This window comes from Rhagoletis pomonella, unplaced genomic scaffold (genome assembly GCF_013731165.1).
Source record: "Rhagoletis pomonella isolate Grant_MI unplaced genomic scaffold, Rhpom_1.0 Rhpom_scaffold_01238, whole genome shotgun sequence".
NCBI classification, from domain to species: domain Eukaryota; kingdom Metazoa; phylum Arthropoda; class Insecta; order Diptera; family Tephritidae; genus Rhagoletis; species Rhagoletis pomonella.
In genome coordinates, this window is record NW_023459792.1 from 236 (window position 1) to 8,367 (window position 8,132).

The window sequence follows — 8,132 nt, forward strand, 5'->3', positions numbered from 1 at the left end:
AAAATTCAGAGTAAAAAATTCGAAATTTGGACGAAATTTTTTCGAATTTTTCTAAATGTTGTATTTGTATTTGTCTATAATAACTCAAGTTGAAGTTTTTCAAATTATGTATGAAGTTTCGTGTTGCCTTTGGTTTCATCACTTCCGCTTTGAAGGAAACTACGAAAATGCCAAAAATATGACTCAAATACCGCACAATTAGTTATATAAAAAGTTTCTTAAAAACAATTTTAGTTCTTATTGAAATAACTAAAAAAATAAAAAACTATTGTTTTAATTAAAATAAATAAAAAAATAACAAAGCTATAGTTTTTATTAAAATAACTATAAAAAATTTATTGGTAGATATTTTCCGGATTAGGTAGATTTTTCTCAGGTGGATGGTAAATATTGTTTTTTGTCAGTGGCAACCCTGGATGTAACTCACTCTTGAACAGTTCCTTCTTTAGGTGTAAAAGTTGATGGAACTCCTGGCCGTCTAAATCAAACTAATTTTTTAATAAATCGACCAGGTGTATTTTATGGGCAATGTTCTGAAATCTGTGGTGCTAATCACAGTTTTATACCAATTGTAATTGAAAGTATCCCTATTAATCATTTTATTAAATGAATACAAATACAGTAAATTCATCATTAGATGACTCAAAGCAAGTATTGGTCTCTTAAACCACTTAATAGTAAATTGGCACTTACTTCTAATGAAACAAAATTAGTTAAAATATAACATTAGTATGTGAAACTAAAATTATTAAAATATTTATATTTTTTGATTCCACAAATAGCCCCTCTCCGTTGATTAAGTTTATTTATTATTTTTTCAATTACTTTTATTTTATTTAGAATAAATCCCCTAAATCTCAGATTTCACAAAAATCAACTAAATCATTAGATTGAAAATGATAACTAACTTATTTTCAGTATTTGACCCTTCTTCGAGAATTTTTAATTGATCATTAAAATGAATAAGAACATTTTTAGGATTATTAATTATTCCATCAGTGTACTGACTTATACCCTCACGTTACCATGTATTTTGAAATTCAATTTTATTAACACTTCATAAAGACTTTAAAACATTACTAGGACCATCAAGTCACTCAGGATGAACTTTTATTTTTGTATCATTACTTTCATTAATTTTATTTAATAATTTCATAGGGTTATTTCCTTATATTTTTACAAGAAGAAGTCATTTAACATTAACTTTAACTTTAGCACTACCTTTATGATTAGGCTTTATAATTTATGGATGAATTAATAATACTCAACATATATTTGCTCATTTAGTGCCACAAGGAACTCCAGCAATTTTAATACCTTTTATAGTTTGCATTGAAACAATTAGTAATGTTATTCGTCCAGGAACTTTAGCAGTTCGATTAGCAGCTAATATAATTGCAGGACATTTACTACTAACATTATTAGGGAATACGGGCCCTTCACTTTCGTACTTTTAATTGGTCCAATTGCTTTATTAATTCTTGAATCAGCAGTAGCAATTATTTAGTCTTATGCATTTGCTGTATTAAGAACATTATACTCTAGAGAAGTTAATTAATGTCAACACACGCTAATCACCCCTTTCACTTAGTAGATTATAGCCCATGACCTTTAACAGGAGCCATTGGTGCTATAACTTCAGTTACAGGTTTAGTAAAATGGTTCCATCAATATGATATTTCATTATTTGTATTAGGAAATATTATTACTATCCTAACTGTTTATCAATGATGACGAGATGTATCACGTGAAGGTACATTTCAAGGCTTACATACTATTTCTGTTACTTTAGGCCTTCGATGAGGGAAAATTTTATTTATTTTATCTGAAGTATTATTTTTTATATCTTTTTTTTGAGCTTTTTTTCATAGAAGTTTATCACCTGCTATTGAACTAGGAGCATCATGACCGCCTATAGGAATTAAACCCTTTAATCCATTCCAAATTCCTTTACTAAATACCGCAATTCTTTTAGCTTCAAGAGTAACTGTTACATGAGCACATCATAGCTTAATAGAAAGAAATCATTCACAAGCTACACAAGGATTATTTTTTACAGTACTATTAGGTATTTATTTTACAAGCATATGAATATATTGAAGCCCCTTTTACAATTGCAGACTCAGTTTATGGTTCTACTTTTTTTATGGCAACAGGCTTTCATGTAATTCATGTATTATTTGGAACTACCTTTTTATTAGTATGTTTAATTCGACATTTAAATAATCACTTTTCAAAAATTCATCATTTTGGATTTGAAGCTGCTGCATGATACTGACATTTTGTTGATATTGTTTGATTATTCCTTTATATTTCAATTTATTGATGAGGAGGTTAATTAATTAATTATTTATATAGTATATAAGTGTATTTGACTTCCAATCATAAGGTCTACTAATCTAGTAGTATAAATAATTTTTCCAATTGCTATTATAACTTCAATTTTAATTATTATTTCTAGAGTAGTAATAATATTAGCATCAATTCTATCAAAAAAAACATTAACAGATCGAGAAAAATGCTCACCTTTTGAGTGCGGATTTGATCCAAAATCTTCATCACGTCTTCCTTTTTCTTTACGATTTTTTTTAATTACAATTACTTTTTTACTTTTTGATGTAGAAATTGCTTTAATTTTACCAATAATTTTAATTATTAAAATTTCAAATATTTTTATGTGAACAATCACTTCAATTATTTTTATTATTATTTTAATTATTGGATTATATCATGAATGAAACCAAGGAATTTTAATTTGATCAAATTAGGGTTGTAGTTAATGATAACATTTGATTTCCATTCAAAAAGTATTGAAATTTCAATCTACCTTAATTAATTGAATATGAAGCGATTTATTGCAATTAGTTTCGACCTAATTTTAGATAATTTAATACCCTTATTTTCAATTAATATTGATCTATTAATTGAAGCCAAAAAGAGGCTTATCACTGTTAATGATAGAATTGAGATTTATACTCCAATTAAGGAAGTATGATGTTCAAGAAAAAGCTGCTAACTTTTATCTTTTAATGGTTAAATTCCCTTTATACTTCTGTTTATATAGTTTAATAAAAACATTACATTTTCATTGCAAAATTAAAATATTCTTTTTTTATAAATTACAAATATTAATTCACTACATTCAAGAATTATTCAATTACCCTAACATCTTCAATGTTATGCTCTAAATTTATGCTACTTGAATAAAATAATAAAAAAATCTAAATAAAAAAGTAATTCATAAAACAAATAATAGCAAATAAATTTTTAAATTATTATTATGAAAAAAAATTTCAATTGGAAAATTTAATTAATCTATTATATAAATTTTGACCACCTAAAAATTCTGATCAACCTTGATAAAGAGATTTATAAATTAATCCCCCTAAATTTAATGGAAAATTAATAATTCCATAAGTACAAATATAAGGTATAAATCATATAGAACCAAAAACTAACTAACTAAATAATTATTGAATGATTTATTTAAATGAAATATAGAAACATGAGAAATTAAATAACCTATTATACCCCAACAATACAAACAAATAAAGTTAATAATTTTATATATATAGGTAAACAAATAAATTATATAAGGAGTAGGAAAAATTAATCATCTAAGAATTCTCCCCCCAATAATTCTTATAATTAATAAACCTCTTATTCCACGGAGTATAATTCAACCCTCATCTCTTAATATATTTAAAGAACCACAATTTAATTCTCCCGTTATTGAATAATAAATTAATCGAAAAGAATAACAAACTGTTAATCCAGTAGAAAAAAAAATATAAAAAGAAAGAAAAAAAATTAATATAACTTAATGAAACAATTTCTACAATTTATAATTTTAGAATAAAATCCAGCTAAAAAAGGCATTCCACATAAAGCTAGATTAGCAACATTAAAACAAGAAGTTCTTAAAGGTATATAAACCCCCAATCCCCCTATTAAACGAATATCTTGTGAATTTTGTATATTATGAATAATAGCTCCTGCACATATAAATAATAATGCTTTAAATAATGCATGAGTTAAAAGATGAAAAAAAGCTAATTTATAAAACCCTATTGATAAAATTCTCATTATTAATCCTAACTGACTTAATGTAGAAAGAGCAATAATTTTTTTTAAATCAAACTCAAAATTAGCCCCTAACCCAGCCATAAATATTGTTAATCCAGATAATAATAACAATAATTGACCTAAAAAAGAATCATTTAATAAAATATTAAAACGAATTAATAAATAAACACCAGCAGTTACAAGAGCTGAAGAATGAACTAAAGCAGAAACAGGAGTTGGAGCAGCTGGCAATCAAGAAGAAAAAGGAATTTTAGCTCTCTTTGTTATAGCAGCTAATACTATTAATCCTCCAATTACTTCTATTTCAATTCTATTTTTCATTGATTCTAAATAAAAAATATAATTTCAACTCCCATAATTTAATATTCAAGCAATTGCGAGTAAAAAGGCAACATCACCAATACGATTAGATAAGGCGGTTAATATACCAGCATTATAAGATTTAACATTTTGAAAATAAATAACTAAACAATAAGTAATTAATCCTAACCCATCTCAACATAATAAAATTCTAATTATATTTGGTCTAATAATTAATAACATTATAGATAATACAAATATAAGAACTAATATAATAAAACGATTGATATTAATATCACCACTTATATATTCTTTTCTATAATAAATTACTAAAGAAGCAATTAATAAAACAAAAGATAAATAATAAACTTATTCAATCAAATAAAATAGTTATTACAATTCCAGAAGAATTTAATGAAATAACTTCTCATTCCAAAAAAATACAATAATCTCTTAATAAAAATTTCAAACTAAAAATAAATTAATTAATTCTAATTCTAAATAAAATTAAAAATCTAATTCTACAAATTGATAAATATTTTTTCACAATTTAAAATGACATAAATCATATCATTGACACCACAAATCAATATTTTAAATAACCTATTTAAATTTTAAAGTCAAACTATATAAATTTCACTTTTTAAAAAAAGGAAATCAATGAAGTATTAAAATGAAATATTCACGAATTTTACCCCCACTATATTAATAAACCCCAGAAAATCCCTTTCCATGTTGTCTATATGCATATAAGTATAAAGTATATGCAGCTCTAAAAAAAGATAATAAAGATAAAGAAATTATAGTTAATCATGATCAACTAACAATTCTATTTAATAAAGAAATTTCACCTAATAAATTTAATGAAGGTGCTGCAGCTATATTACATGAACTTAATAAAAATCATCATAAAGTTATTGAAGGTATAAAATTTAATAATCCCTTATCTATACATATAATAAAATTGTAACAGGTCGATGTCTGTACATTATAGATATTAAAGAAAAATTAATGTGGGGGGTCTTTTTTAAAGCACCAGAAGCCAAATCAACCATTTTTAGAATTTTTGTCTGTCTGTCTGTCTGTCTGTCTGTCTGTCTGTATGTTTGTTCGCGCATCACTCGAAAACGAATGCATGGATTTGAATGCAGTTTTAACCGATGCATTGCTAGAGGTCTAACTTAAAATTTAGGAAGAAAAAAAATTAGAGAGTTGCCACCTGTTTGAAAATTGGAGTTTAAGTAAATTGATAAGAAAAAATTAATATTGCAATATGGGCGTCAAAAGAAAGAGAATGAAGAAGGCTTACAGCCAAAAACATTTTTTTAGAGTTGCCACCTGTTTAAAAATTTACATTAAATTTAATTTATAAGATAAGTTGAATATTGCAATATGGGTATCAAACTGAAAGGGTTTAGGAAATTATATTGCCGAAAATATTTTTAGGGGGGGCTGCCACCTGTTTGAAAAATTGTATTGTATTAAATTGATAAAATAAATGAAATCTATATCTACATCTATACATATAAAAAAATTGTAACAGGTCGATGTCTGTACATTATAGATATTAAAGAAAAATTAATGTGGGGGGGTCTTTATTAGAGCACCAGAAGCCAAATCAACCATTTTTAGATTTTTTGTCTGTCTGTTTGTCTGTCTGTATGTTTGTTCGCGCATCACTCGAAAACGAATGCATGGATTTGAATGCAGTTTTCAACGATGTATTGCTAGAGGTCTAACTTAAAATATAGGAAGAAAAAAATTAGAGAGTTGCCACCTGTTTGAAAATCGGAGTTTCAGTAAATTGATAAGAAAAAATGAATATTGCAATATGGGCGTCAAAAGAACGAGGCTGAAGAAGGCTTACAGCCAAAAATATTTTTTAGAGTTGGCACCTGGTTGAAAATTTACATTTAATTTAATTTATGAAATAAATTGAATATTGCAATATGGGTATCAAACTGAAGGGGTTTAGGAGATTTTATTGCCGAAAATGGTTTTAGGGAGGGCTGCCACCTGTTTGAAAAATTTTATTGTATTAAATTGATAAAATAAATGAAATCTATATCTACATCTAGATATACATATAATAAAATTGTAACAGGTCGATGTCTGTACCTTATAGATATTAAAGAAAAATTAATATGGTGGGTTTTTATTAAAGCCACAGAAGCCAAATAAACAATTCTTAGAATTTTTGAATATCTGTCTGTCTGTATATTTGTACGCGCATCAGTCGAAAGCATGGAATTGAATGCAGTTTTCACCGTTGTATCGCTAGAGATTTAGCTTCCAATATAGAAGAAAAAATTAGAGAGTTGCCACCTGTGTTTAAAATTTCAGTTTAGGTCAATTGATACGGTAATGTGAATACTGCAATATGGCTGTTAAATGAAAGAAATTTACAAAGGCCTACAGCTGAAAATATGTTTGTGGAAGGTTGCCACCTATTTGAAAACTTTAATTTAATATAATTGATAGCATAAATTAAATATTGCAATATTGGCATCAAACTAAAGACGATAGGAAATTTTAATCCTGAAAATATTTTTAGGGGATTTGCCAACTGATTGAAAGATTGTATTCATTGAAATTTGTAAAATAAATGAAATATTGCAATACGAATATTAAACTAAAGAGGATTAGGAAGCTTACTTTTGAAAATATTCTTGAAGCGGGTTGCCACTTATTTGAAAACTTTAATTCAGTTAAATTTACTATATAAACTAAGTGTTGCCATATGGGTATCAAACGAGAGTACTTGAGAATAATAAAATTGCAACAGGCCGATATCTGTACATAATAGATGTTAAAGAAAAATTAATAGGGGGTTTATTAGATCAACAGAAGCCAAATATAAATTTCGGTATGTTTGTCTGTATGTTTGCAAACGCATCACGCAAAAGCTAATGTATGGAATTAAATGCAGTTTTGCTAGAGCTCTAATTGAAAATATAGAATCCATTTTTTTTTTTTTAGTTTATCGTCGATCATTATTCCTAGGTATTTGAACGTATTAACTTTTTCCAGTGCGTCGTTGTTTATATTTAGAGTTAGCAACGCACCGTTCTCAAAATTTCGCCTTGATATAACCACAAACTTAATTTTTTTTATTTCTGTTTGGAAGGGTTTTCGCTAAAAAAAATTAAAACTTTTCGTTGTTGCTGCCAAAAAAATTAAGAAATCTGAGACGTTACGTTTTACAATTTCATACAGTTCTCTTTACAATGCATTTCACTAAACTACTAAACGGCTGCATCGACTTGGTTCATATTTGGCAACACGTTGAAAATAAATATTCTGACCAAAAATTTACTCGGTATTTAGCTCGGGATATTCCTAAAATTCTTATACAGACTAAAACGTAAAAAACCAATATATCACTAAAACCAATTACGCTGGGGAACTGAAACTTAGCACTGATGCATATATTGCAAATGCATTGGGAAAGGGGGCGTGGCTCCTTCCTTCCATGCAAACTGAACTTCTCATATAGGTTATGTCTGGAACTGCTTACGCTAACGTCCTGAAATTCTACACAGCTACATATGTTATCAATACCGTAGTTATGGCGAAAAGTGATAATTATTGGAAAGGCTGGATCGATATACATTTACGTAAACGCGCAAGTATCACTCGATTGGGAACCATTTTCTCCTAGATTTATAAATCCCATTGAACTATTCTAACTTTGTCTTTAATTTTCAGTAAGGTAAAATTTTTGTGAAAATTTTGAAGAATTTTTT

General features: G+C 26.9%; 1 pseudogene; it reads right to left on the reverse strand.

Moving 5' to 3' along the window:
• Window positions 1-3,674: 3,674 nt before the first annotated feature.
• Window positions 3,675-4,476, reverse strand: LOC118752106 (annotated as a pseudogene).
• Window positions 4,477-8,132: the final 3,656 nt, after the last annotated feature.